A 12,203-nucleotide genomic window follows, 5' to 3' on the forward strand; every position below is an offset into this window, starting at 1 on the left:
TGTTGCATCACTTTAATTTACTCTGCAACTGACATGCTTCTATGTGAAGTGCATAGATTAAATAGAAATATTTTTGCACCAGGGAATAGCAGGTGCTCTAAGATTTTATTGCATTCCTTTAATTTATGTTCAAGCTATCATGCTCAAATTTGAAGTGCAGTGAATCATTAAATCAAACTATCTGTTAGTTTTTATTGCATCACTTTAATTTACTTTCAAGCTGACATGCTCAATTGTGAAGTGCAGTGATTAATAAAAAAAACTATCTGTTAGCACCTGGGAATAGCAGATGCTGTAGGTATTTGTTGCATCACTTTAATTTACTTTCAAGCTGACATGCTTCTATGTGCAGTGCACAGAATAAATAGAAATCTTTTTGCACCAGGGAATAGCAGGTGCTGTAAGATTTTATTGCATCCCTTTAATTTATGTTCAAGCTATCATGCTCAAATTTGAAGTGCAGTGAATCATTAAGTCAAACTATCTGTTAGCAACTGGGAATAGCAGATGCTGTAGGTATTTGTTGCATCACTTTAATTTATGTTCAAGCTATCATGCTCAAATTTGAAGTGCAGTGAATCATTAAATCAAACTATCTGTTAGCACCTGGGAATAGCAGATGCTGTAAGTTTTTATTGCATCACTTTAATTTACTCTCCAACTGACATGCGTGAATGTGAAGTGCAGTGATTAATAATAAATCTGTCTGTTAGTGCCTCTGAATCCCAGATGTTGTAAGCTTTTATTGCATCATTTTAATTTACTTTCAAGCTAACATTCTAGAATGTCAAGTGCAGTGATTAAATAAAAAAAATTGTCAGATTGGTCTTTGATCATATTTGCTATGAATAGGCAATTAGAGTAAGTGTTTAAGGCTTACGGCCACACCAGTTTGAGAACGCCCAATCTCATCTGACCTTTGAAACTAAGCAAATTTGGACCTGGATAGTACTGAGGTGGGACCCTACCTAGGAATACCAGCTGCTGTAGGCTTTTCTTGCATCACTTTAATTTACTTTCAAGCTGACATGCTCAAATGTGAAGTGCAGTGATTAATAAAAAAAAACTATCTGTTAGCACCTGGGAATAGCAGATGCTGTAGGTATTTGTTGCATCACTTTAATTTACTCTGCAACTGACATGCTTCTATGTGAAGTGCATAGATTAAATAGAAATATTTTTGCACCAGGGAATAGCAGGTGCTCTAAGATTTTATTGCATTCCTTTAATTTATGTTCAAGCTATCATGCTCAAATTTGAAGTGCAGTGAATCATTAAATCAAACTATCTGTTAGTTTTTATTGCATCACTTTAATTTACTTTCAAGCTGACATGCTCAATTGTGAAGTGCAGTGATTAATAAAAAAAACTATCTGTTAGCACCTGGGAATAGCAGATGCTGTAGGTATTTGTTGCATCACTTTAATTTACTTTCAAGCTGACATGCTTCTATGTGCAGTGCACAGAATAAATAGAAATCTTTTTGCACCAGGGAATAGCAGGTGCTGTAAGATTTTATTGCATCCCTTTAATTTATGTTCAAGCTATCATGCTCAAATTTGAAGTGCAGTGAATCATTAAGTCAAACTATCTGTTAGCAACTGGGAATAGCAGATGCTGTAGGTATTTGTTGCATCACTTTAATTTATGTTCAAGCTATCATGCTCAAATTTGAAGTGCAGTGAATCATTAAATCAAACTATCTGTTAGCACCTGGGAATAGCAGATGCTGTAGGTATTTGTTGCATCACTTTAATTTACTCTGCAACTGACATGCTTCTATCTGAAGTGCACAGATTAAATAGAAATCTTTTTGCACCAGGGAATAGCAGGTGCTGTAAGATTTTATTGTATCCCTTTAATTTATGTTCAGGCTATCAGGCTCAAATTTGAAGTGCAGTGAATCATTAAATCAAACTATCTTTTAGCACCTGGGAATAGCAGATGCTGTAAGTTTTTATTGCATCACTTTAATTTACTCTCCAACTCACATGCGTGAATGTGAGTGCAGTGATTAATAAAAAATCTGTCTGTTAGTGCCTCTGAATCCCAGATGTTGTACGCTTTTATTGGATCATTTTAATTTACTTTCAAGCTAACATTCTAGAATGTCAAGTGCAGTGATTAAATAAAAAAAATTGTCAGATTGGTCTTTGATCATATTTGCTATGAATAGGCAATTAGAGTAAGTGTTTAAGGCTTACGGCCACACCAGTTTGAGAACGCCCAATCTCATCTGACCTTTGAAACTAAGCAAATTTGGACCTGGATAGTACTGAGGTGGGACCCTACCTAGGAATACCAGCTGCTGTAGGCTTTTCTTGCATCACTTTAATTTACTTTCAAGCTGACATGCTCAAATGTGAAGTGCAGTGATTAATAAAAAAAACTATCTGTTAGCACCTGGGAATAGCAGATGCTGTAGGTATTTGTTGCATCACTTTAATTTACTCTGCAACTGACATGCTTCTATGTGAAGTGCATAGATTAAATAGAAATATTTTTGCACCAGGGAATAGCAGGTGCTCTAAGATTTTATTGCATTCCTTTAATTTATGTTCAAGCTATCATGCTCAAATTTGAAGTGCAGTGAATCATTAAATCAAACTATCTGTTAGTTTTTATTGCATCACTTTAATTTACTTTCAAGCTGACATGCTCAATTGTGAAGTGCAGTGATTAATAAAAAAAACTATCTGTTAGCACCTGGGAATAGCAGATGCTGTAGGTATTTGTTGCATCACTTTAATTTACTTTCAAGCTGACATGCTTCTATGTGCAGTGCACAGAATAAATAGAAATCTTTTTGCACCAGGGAATAGCAGGTGCTGTAAGATTTTATTGCATCCCTTTAATTTATGTTCAAGCTATCATGCTCAAATTTGAAGTGCAGTGAATCATTAAGTCAAACTATCTGTTAGCAACTGGGAATAGCAGATGCTGTAGGTATTTGTTGCATCACTTTAATTTATGTTCAAGCTATCATGCTCAAATTTGAAGTGCAGTGAATCATTAAATCAAACTATCTGTTAGCACCTGGGAATAGCAGATGCTGTAAGTTTTTATTGCATCACTTTAATTTACTCTCCAACTGACATGCGTGAATGTGAAGTGCAGTGATTAATAATAAATCTGTCTGTTAGTGCCTCTGAATCCCAGATGTTGTAAGCTTTTATTGCATCATTTTAATTTACTTTCAAGCTAACATTCTAGAATGTCAAGTGCAGTGATTAAATAAAAAAAATTGTCAGATTGGTCTTTGATCATATTTGCTATGAATAGGCAATTAGAGTAAGTGTTTAAGGCTTACGGCCACACCAGTTTGAGAACGCCCAATCTCATCTGACCTTTGAAACTAAGCAAATTTGGACCTGGATAGTACTGAGGTGGGACCCTACCTAGGAATACCAGCTGCTGTAGGCTTTTCTTGCATCACTTTAATTTACTTTCAAGCTGACATGCTCAAATGTGAAGTGCAGTGATTAATAAAAAAAACTATCTGTTAGCACCTGGGAATAGCAAATGCTGAAGGTATTTGTTGCATCACTTTAATTTACTCTGCAACTGACATGCTTCTATGTGAAGTGCATAGATTAAATAGAAATCTTTTTGCACCAGGGAATAGCAGGTGCTCTAAGATTTTATTGCATTCCTTTAATTTATGTTCAAGCTATCATGCTCAAATTTGAAGTGCAGTGAATCATTAAATCAAACTATCTGTTAGTTTTTATTGCATCACTTTAATTTACTTTCAAGCTGACATGCTCAATTGTGAAGTGCAGTGATTAATAAAAAAAACTATCTGTTAGCACCTGGGAATAGCAGATGCTGTAGGTATTTGTTGCATCACTTTAATTTACTTTCAAGCTGACATGCTTCTATGTGCAGTGCACAGAATAAATAGAAATCTTTTTGCACCAGGGAATAGCAGGTGCTGTAAGATTTTATTGCATCCCTTTAATTTATGTTCAAGCTATCATGCTCAAATTTGAAGTGCAGTGAATCATTAAGTCAAACTATCTGTTAGCAACTGGGAATAGCAGATGCTGTAGGTATTTGTTGCATCACTTTAATTTATGTTAAAGCTATCATGCTCAAATTTGAAGTGCAGTGAATCATTAAATCAAACTATCTGTTAGCACCTGGGAATAGCAGATGCTGTAGGTATTTGTTGCATCACTTTAATTTACTCTGCAACTGACATGCTTCTATCTGAAGTGCACAGATTAAATAGAAATCTTTTTGCACCAGGGAATAGCAGGTGCTGTAAGATTTTATTGTATCCCTTTAATTTATGTTCAGGCTATCAGGCTCAAATTTGAAGTGCAGTGAATCATTAAATCAAACTATCTGTTAGCACCTGGGAATAGCAGATGCTGTAAGTTTTTATTGCATCACTTTAATTTACTCTCCAACTGACAAGCGTGAATGTGACGTGCAGTGATTAATAAAAAATCTGTCTGTTAGTGCCTCTGAATCCCAGATGTTGTAAGCTTTTATTGCATCATTTTAATTTACTTTCAAGCTAACATTCTAGAATGTCAAGTGCAGTGATTAAATAAAAAAAATTGTCAGATTGGTCTTTGATCATATTTGCTATGAATAGGCAATTAGAGTAAGTGTTTAAGGCTTACGGCCACACCAGTTTGAGAACGCCCAATCTCATCTGACCTTTGAAACTAAGCAAATTTGGACCTAGATAGTACTGAGGTGGGACCCTACCTAGGAATACCAGCTGCTGTAGGCTTTTCTTGCATCACTTTAATTTACTTTCAAGCTGACATGCTCAAATGTGAAGTGCAGTGATTTATAAAAAAAACTATCTGTTAGCACCTGGGAATAGCAAATGCTGTAGGTATTTGTTGCATCACTTTAATTTACTCTGCAACTGACATGCTTCTATGTGAAGTGCATAGATTAAATAGAAATCTTTTTGCACCAGGGAATAGCAGGTGCTCTAAGATTTTATTGCATTCCTTTAATTTATGTTCAAGCTATCATGCTCAAATTTGAAGTGCAGTGAATCATTAAATCAAACTATCTGTTAGTTTTTATTGCATCACTTTAATTTACTTTCAAGCTGACATGCTCAATTGTGAAGTGCAGTGATTAATAAAAAAAACTATCTGTTAGCACCTGGGAATAGCAGATGCTGTAGGTATTTGTTGCATCACTTTAATTTACTTTCAAGCTGACATGCTTCTATGTGCAGTGCACAGAATAAATAGAAATCTTTTTGCACCAGGGAATAGCAGGTGCTGTAAGATTTTATTGCATCCCTTTAATTTATGTTCAAGCTATCATGCTCAAATTTGAAGTGCAGTGAATCATTAAGTCAAACTATCTGTTAGCAACTGGGAATAGCAGATGCTGTAGGTATTTGTTGCATCACTTTAATTTATGTTCAAGCTATCATGCTCAAATTTGAAGTGCAGTGAATCATTAAATCAAACTATCTGTTAGCACCTGGGAATAGCAGATGCTGTAGGTATTTGTTGCATCACTTTAATTTACTCTGCAACTGACATGCTTCTATCTGAAGTGCACAGATTAAATAGAAATCTTTTTGCACCAGGGAATAGCAGGTGCTGTAAGATTTTATTGTATCCCTTTAATTTATGTTCAGGCTATCAGGCTCAAATTTGAAGTGCAGTGAATCATTAAATCAAACTATCTGTTAGCACCTGGGAATAGCAGATGCTGTAAGTTTTTATTGCATCACTTTAATTTACTCTCCAACTCACATGCGTGAATGTGAGTGCAGTGATTAATAAAAAATCTGTCTGTTAGTGCCTCTGAATCCCAGATGTTGTACGCTTTTATTGCATCATTTTAATTTACTTTCAAGCTAACATTCTAGAATGTCAAGTGCAGTGATTAAATAAAAAAAATTGTCAGATTGGTCTTTGATCATATTTGCTATGAATAGGCAATTAGAGTAAGTGTTTAAGGCTTACGGCCACACCAGTTTGAGAACGCCCAATCTCATCTGACCTTTGAAACTAAGCAAATTTGGACCTGGATAGTACTGAGGTGGGACTCTACCTAGGAATACCAGCTGCTGTAGGCTTTTCTTGCATCACTTTAATTTACTTTCAAGCTGACATGCTCAAATGTGAAGTGCAGTGATTAATAAAAAAAACTATCTGTTAGCACCTGGGAATAGCAGATGCTGTAGGTATTTGTTGCATCACTTTAATTTACTCTGCAACTGACATGCTTCTATGTGAAGTGCATAGATTAAATAGAAATATTTTTGCACCAGGGAATAGCAGGTGCTCTAAGATTTTATTGCATTCCTTTAATTTATGTTCAAGCTATCATGCTCAAATTTGAAGTGCAGTGAATCATTAAATCAAACTATCTGTTAGTTTTTATTGCATCACTTTAATTTACTTTCAAGCTGACATGCTCAATTGTGAAGTGCAGTGATTAATAAAAAAAACTATCTGTTAGCACCTGGGAATAGCAGATGCTGTAGGTATTTGTTGCATCACTTTAATTTACTTTCAAGCTGACATGCTTCTATGTGCAGTGCACAGAATAAATAGAAATCTTTTTGCACCAGGGAATAGCAGGTGCTGTAAGATTTTATTGCATCCCTTTAATTTATGTTCAAGCTATCATGCTCAAATTTGAAGTGCAGTGAATCATTAAGTCAAACTATCTGTTAGCAACTGGGAATAGCAGATGCTGTAGGTATTTGTTGCATCACTTTAATTTATGTTCAAGCTATCATGCTCAAATTTGAAGTGCAGTGAATCATTAAATCAAACTATCTGTTAGCACCTGGGAATAGCAGATGCTGTAGGTATTTGTTGCATCACTTTAATTTACTCTGCAACTGACATGCTTCTATCTGAAGTGCACAGATTAAATAGAAATCTTTTTGCACCAGGGAATAGCAGGTGCTGTAAGATTTTATTGTATCCCTTTAATTTATGTTCAGGCTATCAGGCTCAAATTTGAAGTGCAGTGAATCATTAAATCAAACTATCTGTTAGCACCTGGGAATAGCAGATGCTGTAAGTTTTTATTGCATCACTTTAATTTACTCTCCAACTGACAAGCGTGAATGTGACGTGCAGTGATTAATAAAAAATCTGTCTGTTAGTGCCTCTGAATCCCAGATGTTGTAAGCTTTTATTGCATCATTTTAATTTACTTTCAAGCTAACATTCTAGAATGTCAAGTGCAGTGATTAAATAAAAAAAATTGTCAGATTGGTCTTTGATCATATTTGCTATGAATAGGCAATTAGAGTAAGTGTTTAAGGCTTACGGCCACACCAGTTTGAGAACGCCCAATCTCATCTGACCTTTGAAACTAAGCAAATTTGGACCTGGATAGTACTGAGGTGGGACCCTACCTAGGAATACCAGCTGCTGTAGGCTTTTCTTGCATCACTTTAATTTACTTTCAAGCTGACATGCTCAAATGTGAAGTGCAGTGATTAATAAAAAAAACTATCTGTTAGCACCTGGGAATAGCAAATGCTGTAGGTATTTGTTGCATCACTTTAATTTACTCTGCAACTGACATGCTTCTATGTGAAGTGCATAGATTAAATAGAAATCTTTTTGCACCAGGGAATAGCAGGTGCTCTAAGATTTTATTGCATTCCTTTAATTTATGTTCAAGCTATCATGCTCAAATTTGAAGTGCAGTGAATCATTAAATCAAACTATCTGTTAGTTTTTATTGCATCACTTTAATTTACTTTCAAGCTGACATGCTCAATTGTGAAGTGCAGTGATTAATAAAAAAAACTATCTGTTAGCACCTGGGAATAGCAGATGCTGTAGGTATTTGTTGCATCACTTTAATTTACTTTCAAGCTGACATGCTTCTATGTGCAGTGCACAGAATAAATAGAAATCTTTTTGCACCAGGGAATAGCAGGTGCTGTAAGATTTTATTGCATCCCTTTAATTTATGTTCAAGCTATCATGCTCAAATTTGAAGTGCAGTGAATCATTAAGTCAAACTATCTGTTAGCAACTGGGAATAGCAGATGCTGTAGGTATTTGTTGCATCACTTTAATTTATGTTCAAGCTATCATGCTCAAATTTGAAGTGCAGTGAATCATTAAATCAAACTATCTGTTAGCACCTGGGAATAGCAGATGCTGTAGGTATTTGTTGCATCACTTTAATTTACTCTGCAACTGACATGCTTCTATCTGAAGTGCACAGATTAAATAGAAATCTTTTTGCACCAGGGAATAGCAGGTGCTGTAAGATTTTATTGTATCCCTTTAATTTATGTTCAGGCTATCAGGCTCAAATTTGAAGTGCAGTGAATCATTAAATCAAACTATCTGTTAGCACCTGGGAATAGCAGATGCTGTAAGTTTTTATTGCATCACTTTAATTTACTCTCCAACTGACATGCGTGAATGTGAAGTGCAGTGATTAATAATAAATCTGTCTGTTAGTGCCTCTGAATCCCAGATGTTGTAAGCTTTTATTGCATCATTTTAATTTACTTTCAAGCTAACATTCTAGAATGTCAAGTGCAGTGATTAAATAAAAAAAATTGTCAGATTGGTCTTTGATCATATTTGCTATGAATAGGCAATTAGAGTAAGTGTTTAAGGCTTACGGCCACACCAGTTTGAGAACGCCCAATCTCATCTGACCTTTGAAACTAAGCAAATTTGGACCTGGATAGTACTGAGGTGGGACCCTACCTAGGAATACCAGCTGCTGTAGGCTTTTCTTGCATCACTTTAATTTACTTTCAAGCTGACATGCTCAAATGTGAAGTGCAGTGATTAATAAAAAAAACTATCTGTTAGCACCTGGGAATAGCAAATGCTGTAGGTATTTGTTGCATCACTTTAATTTACTCTGCAACTGACATGCTTCTATGTGAAGTGCATAGATTAAATAGAAATCTTTTTGCACCAGGGAATAGCAGGTGCTCTAAGATTTTATTGCATTCCTTTAATTTATGTTCAAGCTATCATGCTCAAATTTGAAGTGCAGTGAATCATTAAATCAAACTATCTGTTAGTTTTTATTGCATCACTTTAATTTACTTTCAAGCTGACATGCTCAATTGTGAAGTGCAGTGATTAATAAAAAAAACTATCTGTTAGCACCTGGGAATAGCAGATGCTGTAGGTATTTGTTGCATCACTTTAATTTACTTTCAAGCTGACATGCTTCTATGTGCAGTGCACAGAATAAATAGAAATCTTTTTGCACCAGGGAATAGCAGGTGCTGTAAGATTTTATTGCATCCCTTTAATTTATGTTCAAGCTATCATGCTCAAATTTGAAGTGCAGTGAATCATTAAGTCAAACTATCTGTTAGCAACTGGGAATAGCAGATGCTGTAGGTATTTGTTGCATCACTTTAATTTATGTTAAAGCTATCATGCTCAAATTTGAAGTGCAGTGAATCATTAAATCAAACTATCTGTTAGCACCTGGGAATAGCAGATGCTGTAGGTATTTGTTGCATCACTTTAATTTACTCTGCAACTGACATGCTTCTATCTGAAGTGCACAGATTAAATAGAAATCTTTTTGCACCAGGGAATAGCAGGTGCTGTAAGATTTTATTGTATCCCTTTAATTTATGTTCAGGCTATCAGGCTCAAATTTGAAGTGCAGTGAATCATTAAATCAAACTATCTGTTAGCACCTGGGAATAGCAGATGCTGTAAGTTTTTATTGCATCACTTTAATTTACTCTCCAACTGACAAGCGTGAATGTGACGTGCAGTGATTAATAAAAAATCTGTCTGTTAGTGCCTCTGAATCCCAGATGTTGTAAGCTTTTATTGCATCATTTTAATTTACTTTCAAGCTAACATTCTAGAATGTCAAGTGCAGTGATTAAATAAAAAAAATTGTCAGATTGGTCTTTGATCATATTTGCTATGAATAGGCAATTAGAGTAAGTGTTTAAGGCTTACGGCCACACCAGTTTGAGAACGCCCAATCTCATCTGACCTTTGAAACTAAGCAAATTTGGACCTGGATAGTACTGAGGTGGGACCCTACCTAGGAATACCAGCTGCTGTAGGCTTTTCTTGCATCACTTTAATTTACTTTCAAGCTGACATGCTCAAATGTGAAGTGCAGTGATTTATAAAAAAAACTATCTGTTAGCACCTGGGAATAGCAAATGCTGTAGGTATTTGTTGCATCACTTTAATTTACTCTGCAACTGACATGCTTCTATGTGAAGTGCATAGATTAAATAGAAATCTTTTTGCACCAGGGAATAGCAGGTGCTCTAAGATTTTATTGCATTCCTTTAATTTATGTTCAAGCTATCATGCTCAAATTTGAAGTGCAGTGAATCATTAAATCAAACTATCTGTTAGTTTTTATTGCATCACTTTAATTTACTTTCAAGCTGACATGCTCAATTGTGAAGTGCAGTGATTAATAAAAAAAACTATCTGTTAGCACCTGGGAATAGCAGATGCTGTAGGTATTTGTTGCATCACTTTAATTTACTTTCAAGCTGACATGCTTCTATGTGCAGTGCACAGAATAAATAGAAATCTTTTTGCACCAGGGAATAGCAGGTGCTGTAAGATTTTATTGCATCCCTTTAATTTATGTTCAAGCTATCATGCTCAAATTTGAAGTGCAGTGAATCATTAAGTCAAACTATCTGTTAGCAACTGGGAATAGCAGATGCTGTAGGTATTTGTTGCATCACTTTAATTTATGTTCAAGCTATCATGCTCAAATTTGAAGTGCAGTGAATCATTAAATCAAACTATCTGTTAGCACCTGGGAATAGCAGATGCTGTAGGTATTTGTTGCATCACTTTAATTTACTCTGCAACTGACATGCTTCTATCTGAAGTGCACAGATTAAATAGAAATCTTTTTGCACCAGGGAATAGCAGGTGCTGTAAGATTTTATTGTATCCCTTTAATTTATGTTCAGGCTATCAGGCTCAAATTTGAAGTGCAGTGAATCATTAAATCAAACTATCTGTTAGCACCTGGGAATAGCAGATGCTGTAAGTTTTTATTGCATCACTTTAATTTACTCTCCAACTGACAAGCGTGAATGTGACGTGCAGTGATTAATAAAAAATCTGTCTGTTAGTGCCTCTGAATCCCAGATGTTGTAAGCTTTTATTGCATCATTTTAATTTACTTTCAAGCTAACATTCTAGAATGTCAAGTGCAGTGATTAAATAAAAAAAATTGTCAGATTGGTCTTTGATCATATTTGCTATGAATAGGCAATTAGAGTAAGTGTTTAAGGCTTACGGCCACACCAGTTTGAGAACGCCCAATCTCATCTGACCTTTGAAACTAAGCAAATTTGGACCTGGATAGTACTGAGGTGGGACCCTACCTAGGAATACCAGCTGCTGTAGGCTTTTCTTGCATCACTTTAATTTACTTTCAAGCTGACATGCTCAAATGTGAAGTGCAGTGATTAATAAAAAAAACTATCTGTTAGCACCTGGGAATAGCAAATGCTGTAGGTATTTGTTGCATCACTTTAATTTACTCTGCAACTGACATGCTTCTATGTGAAGTGCATAGATTAAATAGAAATCTTTTTGCACCAGGGAATAGCAGGTGCTCTAAGATTTTATTGCATTCCTTTAATTTATGTTCAAGCTATCATGCTCAAATTTGAAGTGCAGTGAATCATTAAATCAAACTATCTGTTAGTTTTTATTGCATCACTTTAATTTACTTTCAAGCTGACATGCTCAATTGTGAAGTGCAGTGATTAATAAAAAAAACTATCTGTTAGCACCTGGGAATAGCAGATGCTGTAGGTATTTGTTGCATCACTTTAATTTACTTTCAAGCTGACATGCTTCTATGTGCAGTGCACAGAATAAATAGAAATCTTTTTGCACCAGGGAATAGCAGGTGCTGTAAGATTTTATTGCATCCCTTTAATTTATGTTCAAGCTATCATGCTCAAATTTGAAGTGCAGTGAATCATTAAGTCAAACTATCTGTTAGCAACTGGGAATAGCAGATGCTGTAGGTATTTGTTGCATCACTTTAATTTATGTTCAAGCTATCATGCTCAAATTTGAAGTGCAGTGAATCATTAAATCAAACTATCTGTTAGCACCTGGGAATAGCAGATGCTGTAGGTATTTGTTGCATCACTTTAATTTACTCTGCAACTGACATGCTTCTATCTGAAGTGCACAGATTAAATAGAAATCTTTTTGCACCAGGGAATAGCA

At 35.3% G+C, this 12,203-nt stretch overlaps 8 pseudogenes; all 8 read left to right on the forward strand.

The window, feature by feature from the left end:
* Nucleotides 1-874: 874 nt before the first annotated feature.
* Nucleotides 875-993, forward strand: LOC145645726 (5S ribosomal RNA; annotated as a pseudogene).
* A 1,205-nt stretch (nt 994-2,198) lies between these two features.
* Nucleotides 2,199-2,317, forward strand: LOC145645727 (5S ribosomal RNA; annotated as a pseudogene).
* Nucleotides 2,318-3,304: 987 nt separating this feature from the next.
* Nucleotides 3,305-3,423, forward strand: LOC145645728 (5S ribosomal RNA; annotated as a pseudogene).
* A 2,528-nt stretch (nt 3,424-5,951) lies between these two features.
* LOC145645589 (5S ribosomal RNA) lies at nt 5,952-6,070 on the forward strand (annotated as a pseudogene).
* Nucleotides 6,071-7,275: 1,205 nt separating this feature from the next.
* Nucleotides 7,276-7,394, forward strand: LOC145645730 (5S ribosomal RNA; annotated as a pseudogene).
* A 1,205-nt stretch (nt 7,395-8,599) lies between these two features.
* On the forward strand, nt 8,600-8,718 carry LOC145645731 (5S ribosomal RNA; annotated as a pseudogene).
* A 1,205-nt stretch (nt 8,719-9,923) lies between these two features.
* Nucleotides 9,924-10,042, forward strand: LOC145645732 (5S ribosomal RNA; annotated as a pseudogene).
* A 1,205-nt stretch (nt 10,043-11,247) lies between these two features.
* LOC145645733 (5S ribosomal RNA) lies at nt 11,248-11,366 on the forward strand (annotated as a pseudogene).
* Nucleotides 11,367-12,203: the final 837 nt, after the last annotated feature.

The sequence above is a fragment of the Electrophorus electricus genome, chromosome 13 (genome assembly GCF_041902795.1).
Source record: "Electrophorus electricus isolate QZ-2024a chromosome 13, ASM4190279v1, whole genome shotgun sequence".
Taxonomy (NCBI): Eukaryota; Metazoa; Chordata; class Actinopteri; order Gymnotiformes; family Gymnotidae; genus Electrophorus; species Electrophorus electricus.